The sequence below is a fragment of the Pieris brassicae genome, chromosome 9 (assembly GCF_905147105.1).
Source record: "Pieris brassicae chromosome 9, ilPieBrab1.1, whole genome shotgun sequence".
In the NCBI taxonomy this organism is placed as follows: Eukaryota; Metazoa; Arthropoda; class Insecta; order Lepidoptera; family Pieridae; genus Pieris; species Pieris brassicae.
This window is the reverse complement of record NC_059673.1, coordinates 10,408,878-10,436,448: the sequence shown is the minus strand read 5'-3', so window position 1 is coordinate 10,436,448 and position 27,571 is coordinate 10,408,878. Positions and strand designations below refer to the sequence as shown.

General features: G+C 32.9%; 1 protein-coding gene across 1 annotated transcript in view; it reads right to left on the bottom strand.

Moving 5' to 3' along the window:
* The window catches only part of LOC123714097 (acyl-CoA:lysophosphatidylglycerol acyltransferase 1-like), a 109,947-nt gene that overhangs the window by 63,249 nt on the left and 19,127 nt on the right, over positions 1 to 27,571 (bottom strand). The window lies entirely within an intron of this gene.

Here is a 27,571-nt window from a genome sequence, read left to right as displayed (position 1 = left end):
ACAAAAAATACTAATACTATTTTTAAATGTTTGACTATTGTTTTAAAACAAAAAACAATCACTTTCCGTAATTTTTCACGATGGAGTGGACATTGAAAGAAAACCGAATAGCTGTTATTGCGTTGCACCGCTGTGGGCACTCGCCTAGTACCATTTTCAAGTTGCTCAAAAATTTGAATATAACGCTTAGGTTTGTGTACCGTATTATATTGAAGAGGAGTACAATAAATAGATTGATAGAGTTGCTGGGAGTCGCTGGGAGTTCTGAAGAAGCTGGAAATAATTTGTGCGATAAAGGCGTGAACATCGTGATATTATAAAATGAAACAACCGGCAGGTACTGGTCACCTGTTTTGTTACTATTTTAGGCACAGCCTATATATTAGGTCCTTACATATGATATTAGCGTTTTATCGTTCTGGCCACTTTGACCTCAAATATCTCCTCTTTGGTTAAGAATTCTAAATTCAAATTTTTTACAGCTATTTACTCGTACATTTGTTATGCGAAAACCATGATTCATTTCATTTTCACGTTTATTTTTTTTTTTGCATCACTCTATTTATAAAATGGAAAACATGAAATATCGCGTTATTTACGAGTACGAGTTCCACCGTGGCACCAGTGCTGCAGAAACGGCTCGAAGGATTAATGATGTGTATGGCGGCGGTGTCGCAAAAGAAAACATACTGCGTTTTTGGTTCCAACGTTTTCGTTCTGGAAATAACAACCAACGAAGAATTAGTCTATTAAACGCACGCAAAGAATCATTCACTTGTTTTACCACTAAACCAATATTTTACAACGATCGTACTTAAAGAAACTCGCTATCTACCGAGGGTTATACACAGCTGGGATAACTGCATGTTTCAGCACGATATATTTAAAACATAGTTACGCCACGGCTATCAAACTATTTAATCATCTTCCCAGAAATTATAGATCACTGCTGTATAATTTCAAAATGTCATTAGATTTTTTAAGGCATCATAATGCCTTCATAACGCGGGAGGATATTTAGACCATGTTTTGACAACAATTATATCTTAACTGTTATGATTATTATAACAATATGAAATTTGCATGCCTAATTTTGTATAGCTGAATATGCGGTTATATAATTAATAAATCGGAATGTACCACTTAAAACAACTTAATATTAATTACTATCGAATATATTGTCTATACGTTCTAGTGAGAGGAACGGACCAAATAATTATGCTATAATCGATCAATATTAAACCAGTTCTAAATAATTAATAACTTAACTCAAAATGTAATGTTATTACATGTCAAAAATTCTCAATCACATCACTTATCTTCAAAGGGTTGTGGTAGGAGTGATTTTGACAATATGAAATGATGCACCGCATGTGTGGATGGCAGGCAATACGAACTTTAATTACTACTACATACATATGTTATTACACGAGACAAGTCCTTCAAGGAGATTTGCGCTATATACGAGATAAGATCGCTGTACATGTGATACTTTTTTATCAGGTTATTTTTCTACAAAATATCAAGGGTAACAAAGTTATATAGGAGATAATATGATAACAACGTGTATATCATATCTCTGAGAGCGATAAAAAGGAACTAAAATGAATAAAAAGTACGAATTACTATGAATTGATACGGGTAAATATTAAGAACAAACAATAGCCACACTTGAAAAATAAAACGTAAAGGACGGAAACGCACTCGCGAGCCCTCTAGCATTGAGAGTGCCCATGGGCGGCGGCATCACTTAACATCAGGTGAGCCTCCTGCCAGTTTGCCCCGTGTTCTATAGAAAATAAAAGTATATAAGTACGGCGCGAGCAGGGGAGCCCCAACAACCTGCTGAGGAGGCCGGATTGCCCTTTACATGGGTCAGTGCAATGGACTGCATGTTACCCTTTTAATTTTATAACTAACACATTAATAAACATATGGAGATGGATATTATTACTGATAAAAAAATATTAAATTATTTTTTACATACCGACATGACAACAAAGCTTTCAAATAAGTTCCGTTAACAGCAAACTTACCTGAAATAAAAACATTAAATTAAATTATATTTTTATATCTCTTCTATAATAAAGATCTACTAATACAGATTGAATAATAATATACAATTCAAAATCAGATACCAATCGTTTAATATGCACATTTGAAGTATTCTATATTACAGTTCTTAAAACAAACATGAAACTAATATAAAGGCAAAGCAAATAAAGTCCTTATTAATCTTAAAATTAAAACAAGCCCGTCTGTAACGGGTAAACACAGCCACAAGCGACCATTGCAGGACTTAATTAAAATACATTCACCACAGACAACATAGACTATGGAACGGATACTTCAATTTTCCGTATACATATTTCGTATTTTACATGCAATCGTCTGAAATATATATTTTTATACTTGTGTCAATATTTTGTTGTACTTTATAACTGAAACCAGTGGCTTTACAACCTTTTAGGTTTCCGCCTAAGATTTTTGTATCTGTTTCGTGTTCACATACAAGCAATAGACGCCGTTGACTTTTTGGGCCTAAGACAGGCCGTTTACTCCCGTTATTCTACTTATTCATAGACAGAAAATTCTTTAGTGCATATCGACCTCAGGGATGAGAGTCGCAAGACGAAGCCACTAGGCCAGCACTGCTTATAACAACAGAGTTATCATTTCGGCCATTACCATTATCGGCTAAACTGTGTGAATTGACATATTTGCATGGCTAAATTCAGACAAGTAAAAAATATTGAAAGAAAACAATTTTTTAACCGGATTAAAGCTATTTGTATTATTATAAACTTATAATTATTTACATAATTTTAAAGCTTAAGTGAGTCATTTCTGCAAAAACCCGTCATCTTTTAGTCGATTATTTTTTTTCAATCTATATTAACCAAAGACAATACTAAGTAAAAAATATGTCGTATTCGTACGAACAATCTCAATGGCTATCAATATTGAAGACGTCAAAATTACCATTCACGAAGAGTATTCTACTGTCTCTATGGAACGAAATGAAACTAAAATAGTGAAAGCAATAGAAACTCAAAAGAAATTTACGTAATATGCAATATTCTGTAAATTGTTTGAGATTAATATTACGGTCATTCGACAAGATAATTTTTAGCGCAATTTGGAAACTCACCTGTTGTATAATGTAAAACAATTCATCATCCCTGATGAAATATTGTAAAAGCCCGCGGCCTACGTGAATGATCGATCAAAACTTTTCGTTTTTTCCCGGAAATAAAACATAATTACCGTTACATTCATTGCTTTTGGAAATTAGTTTTTCTCACCGGAAGTATTTATATATGCTCTGTTTTATGCAGCTTATAAAGTAATTAATTACATTATTTAAAAGGAAAATTCTATTTAGAAATCTCGGCACCTATGGAGTCTAAACAAACTTAGGACTTAGACATCCGTATTTTGTTTTGTTTTTACGATGTTTAATTGTTTTTATATATTTAACTATAAGTTTTTAATTGTTATGTCTGTGACATCTGCTGTAAACTCAATTTATAGTTTACTTAGCAATTTTTTTAATATTTTGTTCTTAAATATTTTTTTTTAAAAGGTTAATTTATATATTTTATGACTGTTATATTTTTGAGCAGAGCTGACCTAGTGGCTTCGGCGTGCGACTCTTATCCTTGAGGTCGTATACTAATAGACATTTTGTGTGAAAGTGAAGGAAAACATTGTGACGAAACCGGCTTGCCTTAGACCCAAATAGTCGACGGCGTGCATCAATCACAGGAGGCTGATTACCTACTTGCCTATTATATTGACACATGTCAGAAACATACATAAATCTGAGGCCCAGATCTAAAAAGGTCGTACTACAGTTACAGATTATTTAATTACAATTAAATATATTTATAATAAAATACTCTTGTGATAAGGAAGCAATTTTACGATTATAGTTTTTATTTATATGTGACAAATAATGCTTCGTTACAATCTCCACAAACCTTGATAAAAAAGACGCCATCTTCGCGACACATGACAGCTGGGCAAAAAGGGGCTTTTATAAAAGACGGTGACGTCATACGTTAATTGAAAGTCACTGCTCTACATATGTCGTTCACCTATTCTACCCGCAAAATAATTATTTTTTCCACAAATTTTTGTATGATTCTTCCTAGAGTAGCTGGACAATTTTGATTATAAGGCGTCCTGTTATCTTCTAAGCCCTAGATTATTTTTGTTATAATAACGTAAGTACATAAAAATGTTTTTGTATTAATTCTACTGTTTTAACTCTTTAGTATATAACGTACGTTTTACTGTAGCCCTTCAGGCATTAAGGTTAAACCAGTTAGTGGCGTTTTCTGAATTTCATTTTTATTGTGTTCAATTGAAGTGCAAGATTGCCTATTTGTTTCAATAAAAATTATAGTAATACATTTTTGTCTTTTATCCTTTATCCTCGTTGATTTTGCCCAATTTTGAATAAAAGCCTTGTCTAGACTGCCTGGCGAAAACCGAAGAAAAAAGGTCAGAAAAGAAGAGAATAGTCAAGCAAGTTTTTCCTTTTAAACAAGTACTGGACTGTACTCAACACTATCATAGTTAATAGCGTGCTTTGTGCCACTACTTTCCAAAGTTCAATAGAAAATCTATTAACTGGACCCGTTTTTAAATTAATAAACTCTAAATATAAAACTATAGAAACCTAAAACTTGGTCAATCAAAACCTCCTGTTAGTTTATTTATAAGCAATATTAATAAAAAAAAACAATAAAAAAAACTTTATATTGAATTACTTTTTAATCAGCGGCTTTGGAACCAGGTTTCATCAATCAATGACCAAAATAATGTCTGTCCTATCCTCAACTTGGGCACAGATATTCCAAGAGAGCAAGAATTCAAAAGCACAACAACGTAATTACTAAAAGGCTGTATTAAAATCCAATCAAACCGGTTAATACACCTGTCTCCGACATTTAAGATACAAAAGAAAAGGATAGCTAACTCATACGAGTCTTGACAGTCTACTTAGTTTATACACGCCGCGGGCGGTCCAGGCATGAGCTTGCAATGACATCTAATTTGCTCTGAAACAGCATAACTAACTAACGGTAAGCATACGAAGTTTTTACTCGCATTTTATGTGTTATATCGGAACTTTATACTTCCAAGCTTTGACATTTAATACAATATCAAAAAAGGGATGGACTATGTATAAGCATGGTTATTATTTTTATCAAAGGATATTAATTAAGGATAGAAATTTAATTATTTTCTCTTTAGTACAGGGGCCTAACGCCCAAGTTCAACATCAGTTGAACTTCCTGCGCCTTGTAATACCGCCGCTCATTTGCACTGCCAGTAGACTCGCAGGTGTGTAGTCGGCCTTTTAGAAATGGATGAGCTTAAATCAAGGCTTTAGAGGAATTTAATGGTTGAATAGTAAGGTGTTCAGTACTTCATGTTAAAATAATATTACTTATTTGTACATTAAGACATTGTTGTCAAACAGGATTTGGTGATAAAGGTACCATTTGATGATCATACTTTATTTGTATATATTTTTGGATAAAGAAATAAATTCGTACTTGAAATGGTTAAAAGAAACAGCTTGAAAAACTTGGCGAATAAATAGAGATCCCTTGACCGGGAATCAAGGTTTTGGTTCACTTTCGCGTCAGTTCTTGATTTTAAAATTGGTGCTAATGTAAATATAAATTCCTTTAATTTTTTACTGACGTTCAATTAAATATATATTTGATAAGTAGCAAATTGTTTCGTAATCACTTATAGATATATGACTTCTTATATTTTTACTGTTTATTTTAATAGTTACAAATTTAAAATCACAAATTTTAACGTTAATTATCCTTGTTAACAAAATCCAAATCAAACAAGTCCAGCCAGGTTGAAGTTCGCTCATTCTCCCCTAGAAAAAATGAAAAGGAACGTCCACAAAGCCCTAGGGAAGAACCCCACGTGACATCGGAATGCATTCATTAAAGTGCATTGTGCAACTCCAGAATGCGAGCAATACGCGTTGTCTATGAGTTATATCAAAAAGGTCGGCCAAGCGCAGAAAATGTTTTTATATAGTAAAAAGTTTACGACCAGAGACAGCGATAATTTAGGATGTATATCGCCCTATTCACAATTGGAAAAGCATGATGCAAAATGGTGCACAGACATTAATGTTAATAGATATAGATATAAATCACCGTAGATCTCTTCAATGGTTTATTTTAAACGAGATATTTAATTGTAATCCGAGAAGTTCTGTAAAAAGAGCCTCTCCTGATTTGGTCATAAATCAGCTTCCTGAAAACGTCTCTAACTTGTGAAAAAATCGAGAACCATTTCCCCATCTTCGTAACAATATTTAGTATTTCTATTACCTACTAATGCTCACATGCATTGGCATGAGGCAGACACAATTCTATGTGTGTTTTGTCCACAAGAGGTAATATATAACTTTACGAACCAAACTGAAATAATTTGGACTAAGTTTGGACTGACATTTATTGGACGTTAAACATTTATTAAATTAATATTACTTGCTTGTATAATATAACAATTAGACAACTTGTAATGTAATAATTTAAACTTAAAAAATTTCGTCAATCTAACAAGCTGCAAGCCAAGCAATAGCCATTTTCATTGTCTTTATCCTACCGTGTAACATAATTGATTATTCAAAACAAAAACGCCAAATAGAATTTAAAAAAAATCATCCTACCAAACTTGAAATATCGTGACAGCGTATTATTTTTGCAAAAATATTATCTTATAGCATACCTACATTGGGACACATACTTACTAAACACACATATTAATTTCAAAATATACTGGAATAAACATAGCGTGTTTCTTTTACAAATGCAACCTTAGTTTCAATGCTCTCGTCTCCATAACTTTATAGTAATACCAACGTTTTCTATATAAGAGATATCTTTGAAACAAAATTCCCTTTATCCCTTTTTTGTGTGTTTAAAATTGAACCTTATAGAAATTATACAACAAACAACAATATTGAACAACAAAATATACGATAATTAGTTTGTTTCTACACTATTGATGATCTTTTTATATAGCTATTTTTTGGAAGATATGCGTTTATTATTCACTACAAATCCGAATCATTTGTTACCTCGATCATTGAGACCAGTCCACAGATGGCAATGTTATGCTTGGATATAAACAAAAAATAAATACACTTCCAGGATTTTTAGAAGTCGAGAACTCAAAACCTTCGATTTCAAGTCTTGAATCAATCTAATTGAATTAGAATGATGCTGAATACAGCTCTCCATCGAGCCGTGGTTCAAAATATACATATTTTTATCTAATGTTTTTTTAAATGTACTTAATAATGAATTAATTAACCGGGATAACATGGGTTCAATCTTCATTTTGGATTTTTAATCGACTCACATTAAAATCCAATCAGATTTTACAAACAAATTACCAATGGCGCTAAACCATTTTTAGATCTGGGCCTCAGATTTCTGTATCTTTTTCATGATCATTTGTTAATCTAATAGTAGTTAAATGCGCACATAGAAAGAATGTCCATTGGTGCACCGCCGGGGATCGAACCTACGACCTAATGGATGAGAGTCGCACGCTGAAGCTACTTGGCCAACACTGCTCTATAAAAGTATACATAATTATTTTAAATCTCAACTTTTTTTATTAAGATTAATAAAAAATAATTGCAACGAACATAATGACATGCAATTATAACACCCTCAGATGATAAAATAAATACCTATTAAAATACGACATTTTCTCTTCTCAGTCCATTGAATTTGTCTCAGAGTGCGTTTTTATCAACTTTATATAGCAGGAACAGTATCTTCAGTACTATAGATGACTGTACACAGTCGCAAATTATGAGAGACAAGTGTACGCGAAGTTACACATTTATTTTTTTATATTATTCATTAATATTTATTTTGATATTACTAACATCATATATATCATCACAGAATATATATTTGTTAACTAAAGTAACTAAATTCTATATTTATTATCACTTTAGTATAACTCACGCGAGCGAGTCTCATACTTAGGATAACAATGCTTAACTACTGATGACAAAGTGTGCCTTCGGAACGTTTTTAACCGATTTCAAAAAAACGAAAGGAGGAGGTTGTTAATCTAATGAACCTTACCTTTGATTCATCTCAAATTTTCAATTTGATTTATGTATTTTTAAACATCCATCAACCAGCCATCCATGAACCTTATACTGACAGAAGGCCAGCGAGTGCGTAGCCAGCTAAGTAAAATTATTATACTACATTTTCGTAATATAAAGAATAACATATTTGTATGTAAACTAATCTTTAGACATTTCCTTAGAACACCAGTTTTTATAGTTTGGCGATCAGATTCAGATAATTTCTACAATTAATTAAAAGCCAAAAGTAATCCCAAACTTTCGTAAGTAATGTTTTTACTTGAATAACGTTCATACTCATAAACATATACAACTATTTGTTTTTATGTTTACAATAGAGATTTTAATGCAAACATCTGCCGAATTGTCTTGTCACATTTAAGTATTCTCGTCACGTGACTCAAACTTTATTCCCACAAACGTCAAAAGGGTGTCAACTATTGACAGTGTATAGAGGTAACAGTTGCGCGAAATAAAAGCTCTTAAGAGATATTCTAGATGAGGGGATGTGGTATTATGGGCTATTGTTATTATGTGTATATCCCATAAAATGGGGACGCGACCCAACCGTCGGTAATAGCTAAGTTTTTTAGTTTCTAAAGTTCATATTAAACAATTATAGTTCATTTTATTTATCACAAAGGAGCATAAATTTAAAAAAAAGTAATAAATGTAAATATACCTCTTGCGAATTGTTATATTATTTACCAAATTGTTAACTTTAATATAATTTTTTGAAGTCCATTAATAAAATATGTAGTTTTTTTTTAATAATTGGATACACTTTTACATACACAATTAAAATAGCTAGTAACATATTTTGATTAAAATTAATTTCGAACATCATATTTCGTATTAAAAATGCGATAGAATATTAACATTCACATAAAAATAATTAAGGGTTATAAACACATTCTTCTAGTAATTAATAACAATATTTACGTACATTTTTCCGGACATGTTATTGAGTGTGGTTAACAAACCGAGGTATATTATCTATATGTCACTGGAAAAAATGTGTGAAACCTCAGAAAATTCGATTCGAGCTTAAATAAAACCGTATATATTTCCATTCACCGACGCATCACGATTCACGGCTGAATCTACACGGGGCCATACAAAAAGATAAACTCAACTATCCACTCGCTAAACTTTTTAAAACAAACCGCTATACCAATCAAAACCCCATCTATTCCGACAAAAACAAACATAGAAACGCACAAGAATTTGCTAGTCTAAATTCCTTTATTAGGTTCATACAGAAATAGGTTCTATTCTGCTGTGTGTAAATTCAACATTGCTTGTATACATTAGTGCAATAAGAGGCTAGGGGGAAGACTACCGTCGGTATCCTAGGATACGGGCTGAGCCCGAGCTAGACCCCAGCATACAAACGTATAGCACAAGGCATTTTAAACCTTACCTTCTTTTAATAGATCGCATATCCCTCAGCAATGAATAATGTTTAGGATAAGTACAGATTTAGATGAAGCACTAGATATGAATTAGCTTGCAGCGTTTTCAATTCCTTGTTTGGCAATTACGTGCTCAAAAGATGAATGAAGAGCGTTTCGCTTTTGAGTTTTGAGAATTTTTTTTTGGCTCTTTTGTAGAATTTCTTAATACAAAAAGCTCATTATGCACATTTAAATTAACGTAACATTGGTTATACAGCTTTGCTTTGTTAATTATTATAGACTCAGTCGACGTTTAATGTTTTAACTGGTATAAACGCAAATTAATTATATAACAACTAGTACTATACAGCTTTTATAAGAAGAAAATAAAATGTGCAATTATTATTATTATATGTATTTACACCACGAAATCTGCAAGAATATTTTTAAGTTTTAATTTATTAAGTTCTGTGTCATTATTTCTATTGACATTATTTCTAAATACGAAAGTACCTTTGTGTGCGGGAAAAACATCAACTCTCTCGAGCAAAAAATACTCTCATCATATTTTCTGAAATAAAATTATTTCTGTGCTGACAGCTTTGAAGAGCCGTCTAAATATTTACGAATTACACGAATTTTCGCTAGGGAAAATTAAATTACCCAACTCAGAATCAGGAGGTATTTTGAGCTAGGTTTTAGGTCAACAAGCCTCTACGTTTAGGGCTACGAAATTAAGGCTCTACGGGTTACGCGTTCGTAGCTGATGCTACACAATCAATGATATACAGGATTTACATTCGCGTATAATAAACGTATATAGTAAAGAAAATTGTGAGGAAACTGGCATGTCTTAGTCCCAAAATACAGGACGTGGGTCTTTAAATTCAAACAAAAAAGATATACATACATACATAAATCATTTTATAGTTCGTACATAAATTACGAAATAATATGTATTCGATTTGTAATTCGATCTATTTTTCATACACAACTTTCCATTTTCATATCTTTTGATTTCATTCATTGTTTGTATGCTACGCGCTATATATAACGCTCGTCAGACTATATTAATTAACAATAAATATAATAATATTTGAATTTTTTACTCATCAAGGCATTGCTATCAATAATTTGGTTTTCTTGAGTGCTATTTGTGACTTTTTTATGTCCTTTTAATAAAAACAGAAAAACAGAAAAATCTTAACATATTAAACAGTTATGTCTATAGATACGGATGGTTTTCTGTTTTAAATATTTAATAGGGGTGCAAACGAACCTACGGGACGCCCAAACAGGGCAGTCATCACAGCCCATGGACACCCATTTTTAGTGGGTGCATTGCCGGCATTTAAGAGAGGCGTACACTATAACTTTGATCAGTTGGAGGTCGTATCTCTCAGGGAAGACTCCTACCGGGAGCCGATTCCACAGTTCGGTAGTTTGCAATAGAGTGCCTTGTGTAACGGTCTGTAGATGACTTATAGCCATCAAGGTGACGTTGTTGAAATGTTGAATTGATACGGCTCGTACTGTACTGAAATGAGGCAGGCGTGATCAACCCAAAAAAATCTTTAGAACACTCACCATAGTACACTTTGTAGAAAATGCAAAGATAATAAATAATGATAATATAGATAACATAGATAGCAATAATTGTTGCAAAGACCGGAAAATTACACATCCCACGCAGATGGAGCTTCAGACGGAAGCTAGTATTATATAAGTAATTCGAATGCAGCAAGTATCGTCATCAGGGAATTACAACCGCAATTACGAGTTTAATATTACTTGTTGCTAAACGCAAAAATTCAGAACCGCGTTAATGTTTTACGAGTAACAAAATGGCGACCAAAAGTTTGCACTTCATACGTGTCAGTGGACTTTGAACTCTGTCACTATACACACACAGTTGAAATGTGTTTTTTTTACTTTATGAGATTCCAGGCATATAGCCTTTAATAGTCCGTCTGGGAGTTTTCTCGTAACTTTGTCTCGTAAAATAAAAGCCTCAAGGTTTCACATATACTTGGGGACCAAATATATGTTTATAAAGGAAAATACAGCAGATGAGGGATTTGGGAGATTAACGACTCGTAAATTCTTTTTCATTATTTCGGTTAAGATAATATAAGAAATATTCATATATATATAAATAATTATAACAGTTATTTAAAGTTACACTAAAAATTTTTTTTTTCTAAACTGAATATTAAATTATAATGAATATATTAGACGGCGGTATTGAGCTTTCTCTCGCGACTAGCGCAAGGGCGTCTCCTGCAAGACTCGGAACTCGGTTTGGGCCGTCGCGGAGTGGGAAATCAAATTATTTACCAATCTGAAATTATAATGACGATGCGTTTGGACGATATAAACTTAATCATTCAACTTTATCTTAGAGTATGGATTGTGCTTTCGTTATCATTTATCGGACCCTTTTATCCCATGTAAATTACAAAATAATTCACCGTTATCTATACATTTCATTCAAGAATGAAAAATATTTGGTCATTCAGATGTTTCGAGCTTCGCCCGGCGAGGGCACGGTAACCAATTACGGTCATTTATCAAAATGCCCGAGTTCAGTAGCTCAGCTGACTGTGGATTTATTTCTTTGTAGAGTAAGAAACACATATAATGTTTATTTAAAGATGATTTGAACTTACGTAAAGCTCGGTCATATCGTTTATTATATTAAGAACTAGAAGAACACGAATTTAATAAAATATAATACATATAACTTGATAAGGTAATGCATGATACGGCTTAGTTTCAGAGAAATTTGTGAAATATACATATAGTGACTCAAATCATAAAGTCTGTGATGATTAGAGAATATAATCTCATTACATAACAAACATAAATAATTTTCGAGTTCCTTAAAAAAACCTGTCCTTTTTTATATTTCGGCTAATGAACCGTTGAAGTATCAAGTGATTCAACTGAGCAGCTTTTTTAAAAACCTTTGTTAAGCACAATTAAAATAAGAACGCGAACATTAACCCTAAAGATTGTGCGTTGCTGCGACCGCAATTCCTTTCAATCGTAAGTAGCTACTAGTGGTGAAAAAATACATGACTGAGGCCTAATCCGATTAGATCAATTTGAGTACTAAAACAGAAGATTGAATAACCATTATTAAAGTCGGACTCAGTAATTATTATTTCTACAAAAGGAATTAAAAAATAGGCGTAACTAACGGAAATACTCGTTCAACCCTGTCCCCTTCGCTTTGAGCTAATTTTTCAGATCATGATAAGGGGACCTTGAGGCGACGAGGGTCATTCGCTCGGACATACGAGGGGCGAAATTCATTTTGTTTTTGCTTAATCTTTTATATATTATAGGTGAGCGTTCTTTATAACTTTGCTCGTATGTTTTTTTTTTATATTAACTATTATTTACCTGATATTTACGTGAAGTTTCTTACGTTGAACACTTTGGGTGTTGTATATAAACTAAATACGGAGAGTGTAATCCGGGTGGTCCATAGGGAAAGCGACCACCACCCTTCATTATATGAGAAAAACGATGAATCAACAAGTGTTAAGAAAAAAAGGAGCTCCAAGTCACAACAATTAAAATCATACAAAACAGAACAGTGCATTGAGAAAAAAATGAAAACATATGGAGGAGGGCTTTTACCCTAAAAGGGGATACAATACTCTAGTATTAGGTCTACCTATAAAAACTAACTTAATTTTTTACAACTTATACGAACACAACTATTACTCTTATTAAGAAATGTTAACTAACCAATTTTTTAACGGATTCATTACCAAACCTCTAATAACAATTTAATTACGATATATATTTATCTGAGTGACAAGGTAAATCAATAAAAAATACTTTATAATATACATAATAATACATTTTGGAGTCTGTTAATTGTTTCAAGTTAAAACAGATTATTTGAATTAAAAATAAGCTCAATATGATATTATTCAATTAGTTGTTTAAACACGACACAAACATTCTTATCAAAAATGTAAATATTTCAACCCTAACAATTCGGTGCAAACAAACTTTTCCACGTATCGAGGGGACTTTAATACCTAGGTACTTGTGATTTCTTAAATTTACACTATATGAATGTAATGTTGGATAAAATATTAATTTGATAAAACAAAGTACAAACCAGTGGCTTTACAACCATCTAAGATTTCTGTATCACAAGATTCTTGTGCCAATCAATAGCCAAGAATTATAAAAACCGAGAAGTGGAAGTTTTATGAATGGCCGTATGTCTTTATCTAAACTGGGTAAAAAAGAAAAACGAACGAAATTATTTTCCCTCCAGAACTACATATATATCTTGAGAACTAATATATGAATTTGAAAACACTCGAACTGTTTCAAGTTGATTTAAATAAAGAAACATGATCTCGACACACTAGTAATACTAACAGCACAAAAGCACAATTCTTATGAAGTTTATTATTTGACAAACATACGACGAGAAAATCTTCCTCTCTATAATATTACTTTATTGTTCTAACTTTACTTTTCCTACAGACAAACGAATATCAAAACACTCACTCATTTACTGGAAGCATCACAAACTTCATCAACACTTAATCTTAGGGTTTTATAAAATAAACAAGAGTTGTCACGCTAATCAAACGTCACGCACGAGGGGCCCAAAGCAAATAGCACCTTTTTCGGGATTAAGAAAAATAACAAGCGGTTTGAGGGTTATTTTTGACGTGATATCAATGATGGGAATAACAATAAATTTCATATAAATAATACTATTTAAAAATTTCCTAATTAATAATAGTTCCACCGCTATATGGAACCAGCTGCCCAATGAAGTATTTCCGAACCAATTCGACTTAGGGTCCTTCAAGAAAAGAGCATAGAAATTCTTAAAAGGCCGGCAACCGAGTGCGTTCTGGCTTTGATATTGCCCATGGGCGGCGGTATCACTTAACATCAGGTGTCCTGCCCGTTTGCCCCCTATTTTATAAAAAAAACCGACTTCAAAGGATTTGAAAATGTCACTGTGAAAATAATTTACTAGAACGCACTACGGTTTAGAGAATGTGTATGCGTCATGCCACCGTAGAAGTGATGCTGTTGATCACATTTTCGACCACCGGGACCAAGAATCATTATAGAAAGTATATATGACGTGATCTTAATCATTTTCTTATATTAAGGATGGCAAATGGGCAGGATGCTCATCTGATGTTAAGTGATACCGAGAAGTACGTTGCTTTTTAAAAATTGATACGTGAACACTGAAATATCTATCTATTCTACCACACACAAAATTAAACACACTTGTATAATATTACAATAAATTACTCTATTAGAAATGAAATAAATTCAATCCTCGTTGTGTTCTGCAATGGACAAGTTAAAGTTTCAGTAAAAATATATTCTCATATTAAAATAAAAAATACATCGGAAGTTGGAATCGTGCGTCATGGACACGTTCAGTTATAGCATAATTAAAATAATTGAACTGAGGGCGATATCGTATTTATTATTTTAAAGTTTTTTATCCCGATTTATATATTGTGAAAGCAGACGGTAAAGCGATTCTCAACTTTTATTTTTACGCGATGGCCAAGCGTCGTAACCGAGAACTGGCGTTTCTCGTCTTCCTTGATTTACCTTGATAGCATTGCTGATAGAGTTAACTATGTTTATGATAATAATAACCAATAGTCTAGAGTCTAATTAATGGTTGCAGCTCCAAGGAGCTGTAGGTTTAAAAATATCGACGATTTAATAGAGTGTCGGAAAGATTGCCAGTAGAGAATCTACACGCTTGATTTTAACTTGCAATAAATATAAAGTAAGAAGCATAAGTTTTATTTACCGACGTTCGTAAATGTAGATAACATTTATATTTCTTTTTTATTTAGAAAGATGATACCACACGATAGACCACACAATATATTGTGCGGCGGCTATAACGCGGATGTCTAGGAACTACTCAGGGTGGTTTTAGTGTATATGGCTCACCCAGTCTCTGAATAGCAGAGGTTCTGGTCTGGTTCGAGTCGATCTCCTTAAAAACCTCCTCTTTCAAATCCTGTCATTTCTATCTGCATTGTGCACTCTCTGCCATGTTCCACCAGCTGTAACCTTCATTTGGTTTATCCACTTTCTAAATTGTCTTCATGTTTGTGTTTCTTATATTGAGCATGGGTTTAGTACATTTAGAAAGCAGAAAGCTTTGCTTGCAGTATATTTATATAAGGTGACATGCATTTTGATTTCAGTTTTTATTGATTTATTAATTTCCTATAATCCCTAAATGGGGCAGCGGGCATCCACAATAAGTCTTCATCGCGTATTTTACCTCGATCCAAGTATTTCCGGCTCTGCAACTGAATTGGCAAATTCTAATAGAAACAATTGTAAATGTTTCGGATGTGTTACCTCAATGATTAAATTATATTAACATGTTAAGAGCAGAATTTCGCCTAATACAAGGGCCTGTAATCATCAATGAAAGATCTATTATTGATGGCCGAAGATGCTATTTTTCTAGATTAAACAGCATATTTGCCGATAAAGCCTTCCACATTTTAGCTCTTGCGTATATAAGAATTTGAATACACTGATCATTGATAACACCAGGAGGACACAGGAGGCTGTTCACAAAGGAGATGGACTATTCAAGTAACACTGAATAATTTTGGTAAGAATAGCCCACTCAGATGCAACCCTGCTGACATGAGCTACCCACATAAGAGATAGAGTGACAAGTACACAAAGAATACGCCTTTGAAACAAAATAATACTTAAGATTAAGATTACAAACGCCTAAGACACGAGTTGAACAAGATAGCACGAGCCGCGGGCGAATAGACTTCACAGTATATTTATATCAGTATAATTGGTTCAATAAATTTTATGAGTAGGTCTAAAACTATCAATGAATTAGGGATAGAAACAGGAAAATCTACGCGTTATACTTGAATATTGATGTGAATAACTATTGTCACGTAAATTTTAGACAACTTTTAATGTAGGTAACTTTTAAATACTTACAAACTTCAAAAGAGATCATGGATTTAGAATGACGTAGAATCAAAATAGCTGAATATTTCTATGTAAATAAACAATGATAAGGATCTTAAAGGTACATAAAATAACGCAAATAAATAACTTTAAAAACCCTATAATTAAAAAAAATATCATAGTTTTTTTTTTAATATTATCATGGTAAATAATTAAGTATTCAACTGTTAACGTTGTTGGCCTAGTGGTTTTAGCGTGCGACACTCATCCTTGAGTTCGTAGGTACGATTCCGGTACGGATTATAATGACAAATTACCATGAAATAGATACAGAAGTATTGTCTTTTGTTAACATAGCTCTTACACATTAAGAAAACATTTTTAAAACGGATTGAAGCTATGTGTTATTATTAAAAACTTATAATTATTTACATAATTTTAATTTTTTTCCGACGTTTCACGTGCTTTTCAGCGTGCGTGGTCATGGTGACCAGCTAGCTTCAATCCCTTTAAAAAGTGTTTTCTTAAGAGATACAGAAATCAGAGGACCAGACCTGAAAAGGTTTTACCGCCACTGATTTGTTTTATTTATTCAACTGTTAGAATTAATCTGTGTCCGCGATGAGATGAGATCCTTCGTAATCTAGTGTTTAAAACAATTTAGCGTTCATTTAGCGCTTTTCTTTTGTTTTCAAAGACCCCTGTTTGCTTTCAAAAGTAATTCCGTGTTCATTTGTGGTGCCTCCACCAAGATTTAATTAAACTGTAATGTTGTTATAAATAAAAGTCAAGATTTATCAGCAATTATGTGTTAAAGTTATATTTATAACTTGTTCAAGTTAAATATAAGTTGAACACATCAAGCCACTTTATGAAAAAACAAGTCAGCTTTGTATCACGCAGCCCGGACATACAACGGCCACTATTTAAGCCTGGTACGGTTTAAGCTATCGCGGAATACGCTTAAATTTAGAATATCCATATCCCTAAATACCCCACATACGGTGTGTATACTTCACACCATCACACCATATTCAAATTGGGTTAATTAATTATATGTATTTGATAACTTTTATTGATTTGTTCCTTCCGTAAATGTTTGAACCTTTTTTATAAATATCATGTATTCTGTTTATCTTTCTTATAATTTATCTTTAGCATAATTGTTTTTGTTTTAATTTTTTAAATTAAAATAAATAAATATAGTTTATAAACTTAGAATTTCATAAAAATCTAAATCACTTTGATAGCGAAGTCAATAAAAATTGTAGTGATTTATTGACACTTCATTTCACAAAAAGCAACATAATAATCAGCAAATTTGTTTTATGCTTTCACCTTATTTTTTTTGTTAACATAGCTTTTACACATTAAGAAAACACTTTTTAACCGGATTGAAGCTATCTATTATTATAACTTATAATTATTTACATAATTTTAATTTTTTTTTATATTTATTTATTTATTTACAGTTCGTTACACTACAATATAAAAAAAAATTGAACATAATTAAATCAAAAGGAGGACAACTGGCGACCTTATCGCTTACGAGCGATCTCTTCCAGGAAACCACTGTGAGTAAAGAAAAAATAAAAATTTATTAAATTACATAAGATAGGCAAGGAGTGCAAAAATACATGTTATAGACATTTATAAAGACAAAACCAAACATGAACAAAAAAAACAAACTAAACTAAAAAGATGATACATTAAAAATAGAAAGTAAAAAGACACATAAATCACGATAATAATGCAGCTTGAATCCGTTTAAAAAGTGTTTTCTTAAAATGTCATTTGTTATTAAATAAAAACCTTATGAATTTAATGTTAAGTAAACTTGTTAATATACACTATATTTATATATGCCAGAGTTTTACTTATAAAACGAAATATATTCATACAATATTTCAAAGGATAGGTCACAGCCAGAAGACTATTTATCATTCAAAGTCGTGTCCTAACTCAGCTAAAGAATTATTATTCCTGTCTTGTACGAATCCATTCGCTTTAAAAATTCCCCTCACACTCTTGTTACCGGTAATTTTAAATTCCGCGCGATTTGATTATTGAAAATACTAGAAGTTAAAGTTCATAGAGATTTGAATATCGCCATGAATATGAAGTAGGCTTGGATGGCTTGTTTGACCTTGTTTTCTAGAATATGAGATCACAAGGTTCGAAAGAAAATGCTTTACGATTATATAATCGTGATTATCTCGACCCGAGAAAACATTCGATTCTTTTCTCGTACATAGTGTTGGTGTTAAGTTAGTACCAGTCACATCTGATATCGTGTGTAACGTACAAATCCTGGTGAAGGCAAATACTAGTAGTGTTTAGACTCAAAAATCGAGGATATCAGTTAGGCTGATAAGACACAGAACTGTTCAAGATTGGTTGTAGCTGCATTGACGTTTACAATAAGTTGGTTATTATTACTCCTCCTTAGGTTTAGAAAAAGTGAACAGTATGTAAGTATGGGAAAGCACATTTTTGTTGTATTTAGCTACTACAAAGATAGTTAAATTAAAGGAAACGAAGTTCATAGAGGCAACTAATTACTAATAAAATTAGAATCTATTGACGAATTTATGCACACAACAAAAATGAACTTACTAGTGTTAGCGGTAGTTGATCTAGTTCTTAGGGTAGGAAATTAAACACTTCAATGATGACTTAATTTACTATAATTTACTTCACTGATTTTACGTGAACTGTATAACTTCAAACTTGTACAAAGAAAAAAGCCCGCGCAAGTGTCACAACCTCTAATCACAACTCCCTCCTCCGACTCGACACTTCGGGGAGATGGTCGAGTCAATTCGTAACAATTCGTAAACAACCAAACGAGCCAAATGAATAACTATTGCACATGCGCACTTATAGCAAGATTCTTAAGAATATATTTCATAAAAATGTTTAGGATTTAATTAAATAAATATTAGAAGTTAACACTAGTGACGAGTAATCCTTCACACTATGTATAATGTTTACGAACAATCTTATATTAAAAGTAGTGAAAGGAAAAAACAATACAGCAACAGGGAAATTATCCAATATTAAAATAGTTGTTTACCATTTGGCGACCAGAGTAATTTCCATATCCCGCAGAATATCATCTCTTTGATATTGTATTTCGTAAAGAAATCTCAAAATAGGACATTTATTTTCCTGTGTCGGAGATTATTTGATGATCTATAAACATGAGTATAATTTGATTTGACTGTTTTATCTTTCTTCCTCATTCGTTATTATGTTTATTTTTTAGATATACTGCGAAGTTCTCGTCTCTGTTCCCGAGATAGAAAGGCGAATTGGCATGGCTAAAGATGCCATGACAAGTTTAAGTAACATTTGGAAGAAAAGTGGAATTGGTATCAAAACCAATGTAAGACTGATACGGGCTCTTGTATTCCCTATCTTCTATGGAGTAGAAACATGTTCATGTTTCTATCTTGGCTCGAAGAAGGCAAAGGCTGACCTTTTGGTGCTGGCAACGAATGCTCAGAATACCGAGGACTGCGAAGAGCACCACTACATTGATCGTGATCCAACTCCGCAAACGAACTCGCCTGTCTACCATATGCCTACAGAGAATTGTATCTTATTCCAGCCATACAATGCTCAGAGGCATTGAGATCTTGGAGAAACAGATCGTGGTTGGTAACACAGAAGTCAAAAAATTACCGGCCGGGCCGTTCATAAACCAGATTTGCCAATCAAGTGAAAGACTCATCACCCTCAAAACTGTACACTGTCAGAAGAAAGGCGCTGTACAGAAACCGATGAAAACAGATAGTCTACCTAAGATGCGTCCATGCTGATCACGACGCTCAGAGTAACCGATTAAAAAGTGCTGTGAAGATTTTTTTAAAAACATAATACAAATATTGTTTATATTACTAACTGGCAGGCCCAATGATCGAGAAGTGTATATCCTTAGCGGTCGGAACAACTTTGTCAGCGCATTTTTGGGTATGACGCCTTCGCAATTGTAGGTATCGCTATATATTGTTAAAGTATTATATGGCAGACATATTTTTGCATCTGATAATTTTTTTTCGTACGTCTCAGCCTTATGTGACACATCGACTTAGGCTTTGGGTACGGAAGAGACGAATCTTCTTGCATCTTCTACCGCATTTACCCCAGAGAGTGTTTAGAGTTGTTCGGTTTTATACCTGCAGCTTAGTTTAATCATCGGACGTCAAGGCAGACTACGAAATTCCACCCGTTTCACCTCAACGTCCACGACAGACGTCGTTCACAAATGTTTTTGCACAAAAGTTTTTGCCGCGTTTTTCCGAACCAATTTGACTACTTCTTCTCTATATGTTGGTCTTTCTAATTAAAGGTAAATAATATAATCGCTATATAAATGAGCTCTTTCATAATAATTGGAAGTAGGATAATATAGATGAGCTACCATTTCTTTACATTACCGAGTAATTCTATAATTTCGTATTGTCTTTTATTAACATAACTTTTACACATTTAAAGAAAACACTTTTTTAACGGATTAAAGCTATGTATAATTATAAACTATAGCTTCAATCCGTTAATCAATAAATCCGTGTTTTTTTTAATTCTATAATTTTTTAAGTCAAATATTTCGTGAGTAGAATCGTTTAATATCCCTTTATTAAAATTATCGTTTATGTTATAATAAACATATTAATTTTAAAATTCATGTAACGTACTTATTTATTTATTTATTAAGGAACAACAACAGATTACATGTATACATTTTCTAATTAACAACATTGGGTTTTATTCTAGCATGCAATCTAATAATAGTTGTACACAACATTGACTCTAATAAATGAGAGCGGACAGAGTTTAATTAAGTATTTGTATCTTTAAACATAAATAAATTGAAACGTGGAAAATATTCAATGACTTATGGCTGAGATGACTGATATTTTTTCTTAAAACTAGGAAGTGAGTCATAATACACGTCAAGACCATATCTACAATTACATTGGTTAAAATTCCTAAGTATTCTACTGAGGAGCGCATGTTTACCTAGATTGGTTAAGGACTGTGGAACGACAAAAGTATAAGTCTGTTTTCTTCTTGCGTTGATTCTAGGCACTACGAAGTAAATCTTTTTTAAAATATCTGGACAAATAATCGTGCCGTGCATCAATTTGTACAAAAACACCTGGTCCACAATCATACGACGATCCTCGAGAGTTTGCAAATTGAACTTCTGTAATCGATCAACATAATCACTTCTGTAGTAAAATTTGGGGGTTTTGTACGCCAGGAACGTTCTTTGTGGACGTTCTAGTGCATACTTGTGTGTTTGGTATGTGGGATTCCACACAACACTAGCGTACTCAAGGTGGCTGCGCACCAATGCATTGTACAGAACAATAAGAGTTTTAAAATTCTTAAAGTCAGTGGTATTACGCCTAATGAAACCGAGCATCTGTAATGATTTCGCTATAATTATTTTGTGGTGAGGAATAAAACTGAGAGCACTACCCAGCTTATAAGAACCATTACAGGATTATACAGAGCAGAGTTGGCCTAGTGGGTTCAGCGTGTGACTCTCATGGCTAAGTAGTAGTAGGTTTGAACCTCGTCTATGCCAATAGAATTTCTCTCTATTTAACACTCGCTCGAGTGAAGGAAAACATCGTGAAAAATTGGTAATCCTCAGACCCAAAAACTTCCCGTTTATATAAAACAAATAATCAGAAAACAGATACAGAAATCTTTTCTCTTTCTTGCTCAGACCTTAAAAGGTTGTATTACTTGTTTCTTATATGGTAATTGAAATTCATTTTATATACTTCATCCGATAAAATATTGATTTAGATTATTAAGCCCTACTTTAAGTCGCAACAAACTTTTTAATACACGTATCTCACAAAATGGAATCTCTTTAAGTACGCAACTTTTGATCGATCACAAATCTTGTTCCCCTCCTGTCAGTGAAATTATGTTACCCCTGGGATCATCCCAGGGGAATATGAGTCTTATGTCGAGGGGATCATGATTAAATTCGATTAAAACTGAAAATGTATTTTGTAGCCAGGTGTTATAAAAGAAACACTTCGACGCAAAGAATGGCACATTGTTACTTGATGGATTTGGATATGATTACATTCCATTTTATTATTTTTATGTGACGTAAATATGAACACAGCGCCGCCTAGTGTTAGTGGCGATTTAAAAGAGTGGCGGAGTATCTTGCCAGTTCTTCTTACCCGCGCTACGCCCTTGACTTGCGAACTGGTAGTAAATATAAATTTACAATTAATTTAACTTCTTTTTGACGTTCAAAAGTGTACTTCTTTACCTATATGAATAAAGATATTTTTAGTTTGAGTTTGACGGCGGTATCATATAACATAAGCTTATCTAGTTATATACCCCGTTTATTTATTAAAATCGTAAAATATCACAACTCAGCGTTAGTTAAGACAGTTTGTGCCCCATGTAGTATGTCTCAATGGGCGGTGGTATCACTTAACATCAGATGAGCCCCATTGCCCATATTTTATATTATTTAATACAAGTATGTAGTTTTAAAATGTATATGTGCATCTACTGCATACATACAACTCATTCTGCATAAAAACAAAAATATTTTAAAATGCGTTTAATTCTGCAATGGGAATCGTCGATAACTAAGTTCACATCTCAGTGGTTATGAGAAGCCTGAGAAACAGCTTCGTCTAGCAGAAGCTGTTATAATAATAACCAGTATCATGAATGCAATACGATTTTCCTATAATTTTACACAAGTAAACGTTAATTATAAGATGTCCTTAATATCAAGAGTTTGTTAGTTGATTGAACTGATCTCAGGAGTTACTCGTTCTTGTCTTTTTGTGTGGAAATGAGAGAGGTTTTACCAAATAGCGATGTAAAAACAGTTTTAAGTGCATCCTTTATATTTCTCACAATGGCTTAACCCATACAGTCAAGTCAACCGGAAGAATGCATGCTTGCTCTTGACCGCACGCCTAGGGCCACACACTCTTGTATAGGCTATTATAAACCTTGGAAACTCTAAAAGCCTCTTTTATATAAATATGGCCATACTGTTTAATAAATATATTGAAAACTGGTTAGGCAATACTCAACAGACCAATACAATACAGTAAAAAGCTCTATAGATATTATATGTATAGCTTGAATTGTTTGACAGTGGATGGATGTGTATATATATACACATGTAAGCTTTGAATACATTTTTTTTAACGGATATAAATTTGAATTTAGAGAATTATTTTCATTAGGTGAAGGTTCCGATAATTTTCAATTTGAAATGTATGCTAAATCGGTCATATAAATATCTATGACTTGTTGGTATTTCTAAGTTACCGCTGGAACGCCGATAGGAAAACATCGTGAGAAAGCCGGCTTGTCTCAAACCCAAAAAGTCGACGGCCTCTGTCACTAATTAGTAATTACCTACATGCCTATTAAATTCATAAATAATCAAACTGATACAGAAATCTTAGGTCCAGACTTAAAGGCGCCACATTTTAATAGCTACTATATACATGCTTCGTTAGCAACAAAATCGTAAATGGATTTTAAGTTTAACATTTTGTCTTACACAGCTATAAAAAGATGTATAAGAAACGTTAAGTCTTTTTGTAAAGGTACATTTAATCACCCCCGTACCTCTGAACAATGGGGGACATTAATTGATTGATGCTACAAAGGGGAGAATTATTGGAAAAAGGCATTTACAATTCCACCTTCAGCCCCCACAGAATCACCCATTGTTGATTTATACATTTTACCTAAGATTACGACGGCTAATTTACAATCTTAAAAGTCTTCCGTAAATGTTATATAATTGGAATATATTGGTATTGTATTAACGCTCGCATTCATGTTTCGGATTTGAGAATCAAATTTCACTCTAATTAAATTTCAATGTCACTTTTAAAACTCACTATCTTATTCATGAAACTACTCATAAGAGTAGTCATTTGTCTCTTTTTATCAAAGCGTAAACACAATCTTAGAGACAAGGAGTACGTTCAAAGAGTTCAATTAGATATTTATACGTTTATGTATATCTTTAATAACGTGTCCTGTGAGAATGTTAAAGGAAGATAAAACGATGACACGTTTTGCTTGATTGTGATTGGTCAACAGCATCTCTAGTCCAGACATAATATTAAGTTTAATTATTCTCACCTGATGGTAAGTGCGTTGCACTCGCCAGTGCGTTTCCAGCCTATTCATTGGTGCGCTCTTTTATTGAAGGACCATAAGTCGCATTGGTTAGGAAATACTTCAGTGGGCAGCTGGTTCCACATAGTGGTGGTGCGCGGCAAATACTGCCTTAATGATGGTATTTACAATTCTGCCTTGACATCCGATGGTGGAACTCAGCTCAGAAAGTGACTGATCGTCGACGATTCGAACTGATCATAGTTGGATATGGTCAAGCAGAAGGAGCTGGTTTGTATTGTTATCACTGTTTTTGTACATACTTTATCTCGCTGGTCGGCATGTTGTAGAGCCGGCACAGCTTTTTATATTTTTGAATGTACACCAAAAAGTTTGTTTGTATCATGTGTTTGTCCTAATTTTGTGGTCTATATATAAAAAAACAGTTTATCTATCACAATTGACGCACGCGATGTCCTTTGTTATACATTCTTACCACCCTGAAGTGAAGAACAAAACAACAATCTCTTATTTTTCGACAATGAGTGCAAACCAAAATCCTTCAAGTGAACTTTCTAACACGAAGAACTGTCAAATTATAATTTTTGGATGCTATGTGGGTTTTACTAATCATTTTAAAAGTTTATTTACAAACAATTCGCAACGAAACAAATTCAAAGAATAAGAAAGATCGCAATTCTCCACGGGCTCTGATGGATTGCTCCCTACTTTAAATTTTTCAAGTTAAAAGTTTCCCTGAACTCTGTGTGAGACGTATGTTTACTTTCTTAGAACTTTGAACGTTTCCACTGAATAATAACTAGAAATCCGTGAGGATTTACTATTCGTCTTTGTTTGTTGATGTGACAAAATAGTTCACCAACAAAAGAAAGAGATCGGATAAAACATACAGTATACATTTTGCATGTTGTTGCTGACAATGTCAAATTGACCAAACAGGATTTTCACTCTAAAATTTTTAGAGCTCAAGAAATAATAAAAAAAACATTCTTACATAGATCGTGTGTATCATAAAATTCAGTACAATAATACTTATACTATTCGTAAACCAGACGCAACCCTAAAGGCTTCAATGAAACTGTGTTGGAATTACCTGAGGTGCCGTGAGGAGTGACAGTTTTAAATACATATATAAGTCTAGTATAATACTGCAGACCAGAGTTATTGAGCTATAATAAAGCCTGGAGCAGACAAAGTAATCAAATAAGCTCATTAGAAAAATCATTATCTAAATACGACTTTCAGATTAATCTTCTCTTTAAGACCATCTGACCAAAGAAACCTAGAAAACCTTTGCGGCTTCAACTAATTTAATCCGCTTTAAAATTCCGGCTTTGTATCCAGAAAGAATCCATTATTCCAGCCACTGATTTTCAACCACCAACTTCTTACAAATTCAATTTCTGCCTTTGTTTTTGACTCAAAGGTCTGGAATTTACTCTGGAATTGCGAAGGTATATACAAGAAACCCTCACTAAGATTCTTCAAGTAACCGTAATTGACATAATTTTTTTTAAGTATAAAAAAATAAATTGTTTTTAATATGTGACACATGGGCAGGAAGTTTACCAGATGTTAAGTGATACCTCATTGACACTCACAGAAGCCGGTAGGCAATTGCGTTGCCTTTATATTATTATTTGTATAAACAATAATACTTCAAATCTAATTTAATATAATTTGGTCAAATCAAATTTATTTTAACCCCATCGAATTCAGAATAACGTATACATAGAAATATGTATCAATCATTCAAAGATTTTATAGAATCAGTATACAAATTTACAAAAATGTTTTACTATGGAATCTCTCATCTGAACCAGTTAAACCATCAACAGACACTTCGAGCTCAGCTATTAGATGATTTTCGATAAGTTATCTCTGAGGTCGGCACTCGCGACCTCTGACATTAAGAGTGTCTTTTGGCGGCGGTATCACTTCACATCAGGAGAGCCTCCTGCCCGTTTCCTATTCTATAAAAAAGAGTAGGGTATGAAAATTAGGATTAGGTAAACTATAACTTACTATACAAAACTTTTTAAAACTACTATACATATAAACCTATCATGCCCCGTATGCACGTGCGTGATGAACTAGAAATGCTTGTCCAATCACAATCAAACAGAACGCGCTATCCCTTCCTTTTTCATTCTACATTCACCAAGATACATTCTCAGTCTAGTCTGACATAGCTGCTCTTTCAACATTGAATACAAACAAACCCAAGAGCGGCGTTGTGTACTTAATGAGACTTAAATCGAGTCTCGCGTCGCAGGAACAAGTGCATCTTTCAAAGAAAACTTATGTAATGACGTTGTACCTCGCGTTAACAGGTTTTGTAAATAAGTAATATGAAAGCGTAATTAGTGACAGTATACGGCGAAGGAAATTTCCTAATGAATATATATTACTTTTTTTAGTTTTGTCACTTGAAGCACTAAACAACTATAAGAATGCGTTTGTATAAGATTCGTTTAAATTGCAAGCTAGCAAGTAAAGGCATGTGTAACTTTCACGAGACGATATTTTTTTCTTTATATAGAATGAAGATAAACAAATGCTTAGTTTATATATTCTAAGTAAATCTTCAAATATACAAAAACAAATATAGCTTTCGTTATATAATTTGATATAAATATATTTTGGGTTTGTGAAATAAATCCTGCTATATACACTTAATAACATTAAAAAGTAACTCAATTATAAAATAGTCCATATCTCTTTTTCAGCCAAAAGCCACAAAAAATCACATTAATTACGCGGAAAATAAAACCTTTACAAGGAAAACATACGCTCGGTTTTTTGAATTAAAAATATTGTTCACATTTACAAGGGACGTGGACGGAGAGAGCAAATA